The sequence below is a fragment of the Alexandromys fortis genome, unplaced genomic scaffold, assembly GCF_014885135.2.
Source record: "Alexandromys fortis isolate MF-2015 unplaced genomic scaffold, M_Fortis_MF-2015_v1.1 scaffold_15, whole genome shotgun sequence".
Classification (NCBI taxonomy): Eukaryota; Metazoa; Chordata; class Mammalia; order Rodentia; family Cricetidae; genus Alexandromys; species Alexandromys fortis.
The window spans coordinates 12,574,806-12,585,940 of NW_026067911.1; positions in this window are offsets into that span (position 1 = coordinate 12,574,806).

An 11,135-nucleotide genomic window follows, 5' to 3' on the forward strand; every position below is an offset into this window, starting at 1 on the left:
TTACCCATACACTCTTCTGTATGGAGGTAAAGTGACTTACTTTCAAGGGAGACTTCCAAAATTGCAAGACCTCAGTACCCTTTTCTGCATCTCCCACAGTCTCCAAAGTCAGCAGTGTCCAGTGAGAAGGATGATCTAGAAATGATTTCCGGGCAGAACTATTTTTCATTCCATATCTCTTATCAGAAAATCTCATTATTTCTGCTGTATGAATTTCACATATCTTGGTGGTTTTGGTTTGGGTTGGGTTGAGCTCGCTTCCTCTTTTCCAGAGTAGCTATGAAAGACACAAGGTTAAACCCGGATTTAAGAAACATGCCTGAGATTTTATAACGTTTAATACTATAAACATTCACCTGCTCCATAGTTAAATATTTTAAATGGTGGTCAAACCCATCTGGAATTCATTCGTCCATGTTCTACAAAATAAAATCTAAGTCATTCTTTCTGCAATATTCTGAAGTTTTCTCCTAACATAAACAAACGTGGAAAAGTGGAAATGTCTGAATTTGTGGAATTTATTATGCATCACAGATCTAGTAATACTTTATAAGAATGTGGCTTAACTATGAAGTTTCTTTTCCAAAACCATTTTAATATTTGCAGTTATTTTTCATTTAAACATTTGCATTATTCTTATTACCCAAACTATTCTCCCATGAGCTTTCACGATTACCTTCTATCTTGATAGTATTAACAATCATATCTTAACTATAGAGATGAGAATCGCCAAGCTTCATGTCTCAGCAGGTAATAAAACTGTTTTTCTAGGTGTACTGGGTTCAATTCCCAGCACCTACACAGTGGCTCCGAATTGTCTGTAACTGTCCAGGGGAAACAACACCCTCATACAGACGTACATGCAGGGAAAACACCAATGCACATGATATATTTTTAAAAATCCAAGTTTCATAATATCTAAATGATCAACTATATAGCTCTGGTGGTCACCAAATATAGATGTTGTCACTGTTCTGTTTATTATACCATCAGGACTCTATTGTGTGTGTGTGTGTGTGTGTGTGTGTGTGTGTGTGCACTTATGCTCTTTCAAACTGAAATTGTCTCCAACAGCAAAATGAAGAACAGTGAAGCTAGACCATGGTCTCTGCATGTTGCCTTGAAGTTCCAGATGTTGCTTTGAATAGACTAAGCAATTAAATTTGCTTTTTAAGATATCACTGCCCTGTGTTGAAAATTTATTATAGTACAATCATTTATAACTCCAGTTCCAGGGGATCCAACACCCTCTTCTGGCCTGTATGGGTACTGCAAGCATGTAGTGAAGAGACATACAATAAATAAATCTTTTGACAGGAAAGGGATAACTTGTTTTCAACACACTTATATAGTGGCTTTTCTTTTAAAGCTTTGGAAGTTTTACTTGAAATCACTAACTTATAAAACTTCCTATCAGATAGACATTATTAGTAAAAGCACAGCTTGTGGAATCGATTATAATATCCAGAACTATCTTTTAATATAAAAAATAGTAGATGTTAAAATGTTAGGTAGCCAATACTTCATTAAATCTTTATCCAAGTGATTGCTACTGGGTGTCTGTGTCTTTAAACAATACTTCTCTCTTTCTCTCTCATATTGTCCTGCTTAATACTTGAGTGTCTTGTTAAATTCGATGGATTCTCAGTATATTATGACAGAAGAGGAAAACAATTTGTTTTTGGAAAATCAGCAATTGTCACTTTGCTACTAAATTAGGAAAAGTAGCCAAACATCCCAGATACACTCTTGGACAGTAAGTAACCTCAGATTTTTGTCGGCGTCTTAGCTTTTAAACCACAGTACACCAAGAACAACAAGTTGTGTTGTTCTGAATAAGAATCTCACCTATCATCCTTGATATTATATGGGATGAGGTGGAGAGTTGGAAAGGGATCAACCCAGAGAAGCACGATGGAGGGCGCCTGACATCAGAGATGTGAGGGACTGGTGCAGGTCAGGGCATGGCCTCACGTGGAGAGCTCCTTGTGAGGCTCTCCAGAAATTCTTGCTGCCACCTCCTCCTTTCCTTCCTCTGGTGCGAATGGCGCTAATCTGATTTTGTTTCTCTGTCTACACCATTGTGTGTGACAGCTTCCTTTGAGACCACACAAGATGCTCTCCTCGAGAAATATCTGATTGGTTTATTGTTTTCGATCTTTGGTCCACATACAGTGTTGATGGTCATTACGTTTTATTTTTTCTCGTTTTTAATGTTTCCCCGACTCTTTTACTCCGCTGATTGTGGAGTCCTTGAGACATAGATCCATGACTAACATTAATTTCCTTTCAGTACGAAGAATTTGCATAACATTAGCTTCAGTGCATATTTTGAGTCTTTGCTTCTCCAGTTGTAAGATGCAGTAAAGTGGAATGCTAATATGTTCGGTAGCATCAAGAAAATAGTAAGGCAGTGCCAAAAAAGAAAGCCAAACTCATCAGGATTTCGAAGAAGAGAAAGAGGCATTCTTTCGAACTTGCATTTTATCACATCTTTTTTTGACCAATATATTTTTAATTTTGAGAATTTTAAGTACTAGTCAGCAAAGGAACTATAATAAAAATAAATGAATATTAAACAACAGTGTAGTACTGTGATACTAAAATGTCAACAAATATGGGGCTAATAAAATATTTAATTCATCATTTAACTACCTCCCTTTCAAAACAAATATTTTAATATATATTTAATCAGCTTCATTGTACAAATTTAAACTTAAGGAGAATTTTATTTTTTCCATAGGAAAGCAATATAAATATAAAACATGGCAATAAGATGTTAGAAAAGGCTTCTAACTGATTTTCATGATTTGAAGCTTATATTTAATTAGTATAGACCTTATCTATTTATTTGCTTGTAGTCTTCAAAATCAAATTATAATTTCCTGTAAAATGTGCACAGTGCAAAAGAGTTTTTGTGCCTGTTTAGCCTGTTTATGTCTGTTACATAAAGAAATAAAATTTGGAGGAATTAATGTCAATTTTTCTCAGTAAATACATGTAAATTGGCTACTCAATTCAGAACCTATGTTATTATGCACTAAAAACATATATTGGGTCTCCTTATGAACCTTTACAAGTCATTTGCATCTAAAAATTAAATTAGATCTCATAACAAGTTTAATAGCACATCATATTGTCTTAAGAATTTGGAAGGAAAGAGTTTTTTTTTAAAGGACTTCAAAGAATTTAAGTAGTTTGGTAAAATTCAAGTATTTGAGGAAGCAAGGTACTGAACCTAAGTTGTTTCAGTTCCTGAGGCTCTGGTCCCTGCTATGCGCCACATCATCTCCTGCCACAGTTGAGAGAGCACCAGAACCAAGGAGAGGAGTTACTGAGTCAAGAACCATTGTTTACAGTCTGAATTACTAAGTATACTTCTAAAGGAAATGTGACAATTTATCCTTGTTAGCTTGTACAAAGAAAATGACTACAAATCCCACATACCATAACTGTATCTTTCTTTGATTACTGTTTTTTTTTATTTAATATGGTTTCATTTTATTATTCTGGACATAACATGACATTTCAAATAAACACACTTAATTTTAAAATTTTTATGAGTAAAAGTTTTCAAAGCATAATTGAAGAAATTACTGTAAAATAAAGTATGAATGTTCCTAACAAAATACATTTTCATTTTTAAATTAAAGACTAGTTTACAAATGTAAATAAAATTAACAATAGTACTGACATTGTTTAAAGCTGGCAAATCTCTTGTTTTTCTTTTGTTTTAACCTCTGGTGAACTGAGAGAATAAAAAAATGCTTCCAAGGTCTTTGGTCAACCTGCCTATTAATTTCTAATAACTTATGAACCAGAGATGGCTTCCTTTTGGACACATTTGCTTAATCAACTCCATGTTTCTTTATTAAAATCTTTGATTTCCATAGCAGATGAATCTCACAAGAAGAAGGCAACTGCTTATAATCCCTCTCTTTAAGAAAATATGTTCAGTTTGATTCAATGATAAAATTTAAAAGAAAAGACAAAAAAGAAAAAAAAAACTCTCCTTGAATTTTTCATGTGTAAATTTGGTTTTTGACTAAAGTAGGATTAGAACTGACATCAGTTCAAGACATGAATGTATGCATAACTAAATCCAATCACTCTTCTTTATTTTCTCCATTAACTTCACCCATCCAAATGGGCTTTGGAAATACCACCGTGGCACATGCCTTTGATCCCAGCACTAAAAAGGCAGAGACTGGTGGAGTCTGAGTTTAGCGCCCTCCACTTAATGAGTTCCAGGCCAGTCAGGACAACATAGTGAGACTATGTCTCAAAAAAAAAAAAAAATCAATAAACTTCAAATATCATGTGATAGTAAAATGATTCTGGATGTGAACATCAGAAGACCTGGACTTGAATTGTAGTCTCATGTGCTGATTGCATATGATCATCCTTTATGGCCTTGTCTAAAAGGTAGGGATGGAGATAGCTCCAGAGGCAGGAAGAGCAAATATCATAACAAAACTTGGCACATGGTTTAAAACCATTAGTAATGTTCATCTAAATATATACAAAAATGCAGTAGAATAAAGCATGGAAGAATATACTATGTTATTAACATTTTGAAAGCATAGCATAGAAAACAAGTCTCCTTGTATTATGGGTTTCACTAACAAGTCAGGGAAAACAGAGTGATACTCTTTATTGAAGTGTTCACTTTACTGTTATTTATTGGTGCAATTCTAATTATTAATGCAATTTTGAAGCCACTTTGGGTATTACTTCCATGGTCCCTGTCTCTAAGATTATTTTCAGATGATTCAGGACAGAGTTGTATGACTTGTAACCTCAATCACTGTTCGAGTCATCTCATTCTCTGTTGATAAGACCAAGGGGTTTCTTCTAAGAAAACAATTTATATTTCCTTAGCAAAAGCTGGGACTCCGTGGGCTTTCTGTCTGTGTCAAATAAGAAGTCATGCCACTGGGGAGGAGAGGGAGGAGGGCTCTTTCTGAATTTCTCTCTTGCTCATATAAACTTAATCAAGACTCGCAATTAATTTTTGAAATTGTTCTGTATCGACCCTAGTGTTTGAGGCTTCATTTTCTGCCTCTGGGTCCCATCAGTAAAATCTACTCATCTCCCTGCGACTGGAGCAGCTGGCTTTGAAAATCTGATGTCTTGTAGCTCTTATTTACAATCCTAATCACATCATTGATTTCAGTAATCTTTTAGTAAGAGTGGTTATTAATGTTGTCAAAGGCAGAAATTGGGATTCAGTGTTTTATTTTTTTTTTAGTTTCTTTTTTCTTTCTTTCTTCTTCTTTTTTAATGATACTAGATAATTAAGACGACGCTTAGTAATATGACTTGAGAGGCCTCTGGGTGATTAGCAGTTGCCTTTGGTTAAGTACGCAGCCCAGCAGAGGTTATTTCACTGACAATATACAGCACCAAGAAAGACACACTCTAAAGTTACAAACGTCTTAATGAAAGTGCTGCAGCTAATTCTCATCACAACTCCGATGTCACTAAGCATTCTCAAAATGCTAGTACCATGTAAAAGTTTATCTGATTCTTAAGGGAGTTTGAGGCACTTCATGAAACTGGTTTTGTTCATAGAGTTCTCCCAACACACACACACACACACACACACACACACACACACACAGAGAGAGAGAGAGAGAGAGAGAGAGAGAGACGCTAACCTGAATGAACATTTCATTAATTTACATGAGTCTCCAAATACAATTTTCTAGCATAAAAAAGATAGGATAAAAAGAACACAGAGAGGCCAAGAGACATTTAGAAATCAGACTCTTTGATATTCAGTACAATGAGGGAAAGGGGTGAGTGATTCTGATTTCTCAGAAAAGGGTCAGGTGGCAATTCTAAGTCAGAGCTGTTGCCTTGTCTTGAGAAGATGGTGGGGCAGTAAAAGTGTTCAAAAGGCTGTTCTAAATACAATGTGTAAGGACCTGAAAAAAAATTGCTTGTTTGGTGTTCCTTACTCCCCATCCCCAAACCAAGGGAAATTATACACCTCTATATATTTGGCACCACTATCAAAAGCTATTGCCTAATTTAAAAATACCCCTGATCAATTTCTCTTATAGTAAAGAGGGTATAGTATCTGAACTGAAAAGGTATTATTAGAAAATGATATCTGGAGCATTAGGATGTATAATTCATGTTGCTTTCATTTGCTCAGACCATTGTAAAAATCCATAAATCATTTTCTTGCTCATGTATTGCTTAAGTGCAATTTGTCATTTTACATTAGAGGCCTGCTTCGGCCCATCCAGTGCTTTTAATTCACTGTTTAGCGTTTAACAAAATACTGGCCCTATTGGATGAATGGAAAGATGCTACAGTGTGAAGCCAACCGATATTTACTAGGTTAAACAAAGTGTAGACATACATTTCTGCTTTAAATATCAGGAGAGTAGAACTTAGAGGAATATCTGGCATTCATAGTCCGAAGAATAAGGACTGATTTGTTTTCTGTTGCGTTCAAAGCCTTCCACAGTTACTAGTCACTCAAATAAGTCTAGTAAAATACAGTAAACATCTTTCCCAAAACTCTGATACACACCCACCCTTTGCTACAAGAAAATGGAGGTAGTATTGTGTTTCTGAGCTCAGCTCTGAAGACTTGCTTGCCCTCCCCTTAAATTGTGTAACGCTAGTGCATAAGAACCTATTTCTTGGATATCTCTACAATGTGCAACCGTGCCAGGCCCTGGGCATTTATCCTCTGGATTGGCCTTCTTAGGAGTGGCACAGGCAGAGAAGCATCCAGCTCAATCCTGGTGTTACTTAGCATTTGGAAGGAAAACTATTCCTTCCAAATCTTACAAAAGGACAAAACTTCAGATTTTTCCCTCAAAGTTCTGAGCACAGGGCAATAATAAGAGGATTTTAGAACCTATTGCTTTGGAGTCACATTGAATCACAGCAAACACTCATTTATCTAAAAGCTAGTTAACAGACCTGTCTCTTCTGCCCTCTCCAGCAAGAGGTAGAAGAGAAAAAGGCAATCCTATTATTGAGTTACCATGCACTTGGTGCCCCTTTATTTCTGCCTCTTTTAGGCAGAAATTATATAGTAATGCATTACCCCATTCATAAATAAACCAAGAATTTCATGAAAACTGATTTTTTATATTCTCCTTCCAAATGATTATTTAAACACTCCGTCCAGTCCTGGCATGCAGTTTGGTGTGGCACAGAAAGCAGGCGCTGCTTGGGTGCAGAGGCCAAGAGAGGAAGATTGCAAGATTGCATGCACACATTTGCTTCTCCCACAGTATGTCGGTAAAGCAGAGTTCAGGGACAAAGTACCCTCACTGCTCCGTACTTCAAAGAAGCCACCTCCTCTCCCAGACTGCTGTGTCTATAGCTGTGACTTCACTAAATACCAAGACAAACTAGGGTGGGGGATAAGATTATGAGAGATAGAGGGGGAAGGTATCTGCTTAATTACTAAGACAGAAAGCGTACATGTTAGGCTCAAAAGGCAGCTTTGAAAGGACAATTTTAAGTACTGTTTTTGAGTTCAAAATCACAGGATCGCTTTCTTTTAAAGACTTTACTACAATGCCCACCTGCAAATGTTGGATGCGAACAAACTGCTCTTGCAATCTTCCTTGGATGGAGGTTTCTCAGGGAAAGCAGAGGGCCTGGATCGTTTTTATTTGACTACGAAGACTCTATTGTCACCCGCTTTGGTCCAGGTGCTGGCGCCTCAGAGACTAAAAGCCAGCGAGGCCAGACCTGTGGAGGAGCCTGGCTTTGCCTTGCTGGCTTGGACTCCAGCCTCTGTGACCTGTGAAATCCAGCAGAGCCCCCAACAGGCAAGCCCTTCGGAAGGGAAGGCGGGCTCCACCAACAGAATTATCTCGCTTGCATTATGCCGCTTTCGCCGCTAGGAGACGCCTGTAACCCACGTTTCTGGAGAAGGTCTCCCTTCAGACACACAGCTGCCACCAAAAGAAAAAGAAAAAAAAAAAAAAGCAGCTCAAGTGTTACGGTGGATGCTCTGATTATTTACAGGGAAATCTGGCCATCTCTCCACGTTCTCATCCCCACCTCGGGAAGATCGCTGGCTTTCTGCAAACGCCCTAAGTCAGCTCAAACTTCAAGCTCCTTCCTGAGAGCTAAGCCCTCTCCCTGGGCACATTTGCTTCTGCACTGTCATCCCGCAGCACGTCTCTCACACGTAAACATGCACACACACAAGTGTTCCGCAAGTACCAATAAACATATTAAAACATTGCCGTCGTGTTTTATTTTATCTTCTTATTTTTACAGGGCTGTAGGTTTCTGATGAGTCAGCTTGGGGAGCTAGAAAAAAATTACATTTTAACGCTGTCGATCTGAAGGAGGGAGGAGGGGCGGGAAGCACAGATGGCCACAGTGTATTAATATTCGGATACACTACGAGCCCCTTTTCATTGATCCACAGGTTCTTTTTCTGCTCTGCCGCTCCGTTCTCCGCCGCAGATGTGATGCTAAAATCATTTTAAACTGCAGCGGTTTGAGCTTGGGTTTGGCGGATGGTCAATTCACTGCAGCTGGAAAAGGCTTAGCCATGTTTGGTGGCTCCTTTTCCAGCTACCCGCTTAAAGGTAGACCCATCTCTCAGCAAGAGCCGCTAGGACTAGGGAAACCGGCCGTTAAACACGGACTCTCACGACTGCTCCAAGCATGCCTCGGTGTCAGTCACGCGTGGGGACGCGCACCTCCTATTTCCTTGCCCGAAGGCACTGTAAAAGTACCTTAGGGGGGTGGACAAGAAACCTTCCCTCAGGTTCCAGTGGCGTTACTCTTGGGTCGTTCATTACCAGAAAGCCTCCAGGGTCCAGTTTTTGACTTAAGGGGCCGGATGAAGAAAATAAACAACCTATTCCGTGTGAAAGCCCGTTGATTAGTATTAAAACGTACACTTCCACATTTATCCTTGGAGAATGGGCATTAAACGCACTCTCCCGCACCCAGCAACCCAGAGTTCGTTTGCGCCGCCTTATAACTTCACCAGAACTGGGTGTGTGGATGCACCTCGCGAGTGGGCACCCGCGGCTAGTCAAGCGCGTCGCTCAGAATCCTGGGGCTGCTCCCCGGGGACTCGCACTGAGCTGAGCTTGAGGTCACCGCGGACCAAGGCCAGCACCAGGATTGTGAAACAAGTCTGTGGATTCCCGCAGCGGTGCACACTCGATGCCCCTCTGTTCGTGTGCACCGCGCGGCTCACCGCCCCTCCCGCCCTAGCGTCCAACCTACGGTCATTCTCCAGAGAGCTGTTCTCAGACTGGACATGGACCCTCCCCACCCCCTCTAGTATAGAGATAGGGATGGACTGTCAACTGTAAGAGAAATTTAAAAAATAAAATAAAATAAAATCAGACAAATAAAATAAAAGCCCGCGCTCCCCACCGCTGCCTGGCGCGAGGCCAGGCGAGGCGCAGGGATATTGCAAGCGCCTCGCAGCAATGGGTGGTGCTGGAACTGGTGCTTTATAGTAGGGGCTGACGATGGCGGGCTCCTATGTAAAAGCTACCACCAAGACCCCAGTCCTTGACTAGGGTCTTCACAGTTCGAAACAATGTCCCCAAACGAGTTAACCTACTAGGTAAGCATTTTGTGGTTAGACTTTAGGTGGGCAGACGTCCAATCATCTACCCGTCTACAGAAGCTGTCACCCCACGTCCCATGGTTTGAATCCCTCCGCTTTACAGGGGAATTCACCTCCGCCCTCCCATTTCAGCCTCTTCTACCCTCCCCACACACCCCCTACGGAGCCTCCTGCTCTGATTGACACCTGCCATTTTACGTCCGCATTTAAATTGTCCGCGCGCATCTCAGCCAGAGTCCCTTCCTTAGGCAAACCCTGATGACTATGGCCCCAAGGCAACTTTCCCCCCTTCTTGGTGATTTCTTTCCACGACCAGCAGCAGGGAAAACACCTTAAAGGAAAAGGAATGTTAGCGTCACTGGAAACCCCGCTCCTTGGAGAGGCTACCGCAGCTGTTGCTATCATGTTTTCGTATTTGCTGATGCAAACAGGGGAACCTCTCTTATTCCCTACCCATTACCTGCGGCTGGGGACTGGGAACTTTCCGCGGCAGAGTCCCCAGCAAGCGCCTCGGGACCTGCGGGCTGTTCTCGCTCTCACACTCACACTCACTCGGGCAGCCAAGGCGAGAGTTCTGCCCCGCCCCTCCTGGCTGCCGCGTGACGTGTCTACTTGACGGCCACTCTTGCCAATCAGTAGTCGCTCAGTGGGTGGTGCTCCTCTGCGATTGGTTGGCAGAATGAGGGCGCTGCGCAAAAACAGAGAAGCGGAGCGCTCGGAGCTCAGAAACTGCCAGCCGAGATCACAGGCTTTAAGGCTGAAGCAGGAGGCAGAATGGACTGAAAGGAAAAGAGGCAGGTTAGAGGGGAAAGGCTCGGGAAGGAAACAGCAGAAAAGAAACCGCTCGCTGTGTTTACAGCAAAGCAAGGGACGGTTGGATTGAGGACACAGACAAGAAGACTATGAAAGCCAAGAATTGCAAATAGAGCCGAGGAGGGGAGGAAATGTCAAGAGGAACGTCCATCCGGAGAAAGGAAGAGAATGAAAGTTTTATGCTGCAGAACGGCTCGGTGTTTCTCCGGCACAAAATTCTCTCGCTGTCTTTAAGTCCGCTCGCGTTTGCAAGCCATTGACATCAAGAGGCATGCTCAGCGGTGCCGGCAGCATCTCCTCTTCCTTCTCTTCCTCTTCATCTTCCTCCTCCTCTTCTTCCTCCTCCACGTTCTCCTCCTATCAGAAAGAAGACAAACCTAGGACAGTCTTGAAATATCGAAATTTCCTCCTTGGGATTTGCCAGCGCCGCGTTGCGCCAAGACTGTCGGAATAAAGGAGGCTGACTATTGCATTCTCGTTATTTTATTAATTGGTCAGTGGGAAGACTACATCTGAGCAGAGGGGACATCTGTCACCCTTCCTGCGTTAAGACTGAAAAATGTGGCTGGATTTGGGGAAGCTCTAAAATGTAGTGAAAGGAATAACAATTTTAAGACAGCCACAAAAGCCCCCCCCCCTCGTAGCATACTATTTAATTTATATGTTTGAGATTATTATTTTTTGGTGGTTAGGGAGGTAATCGGGTGGCTGGCTGGCTACGGGGGAGCGGCTTCCT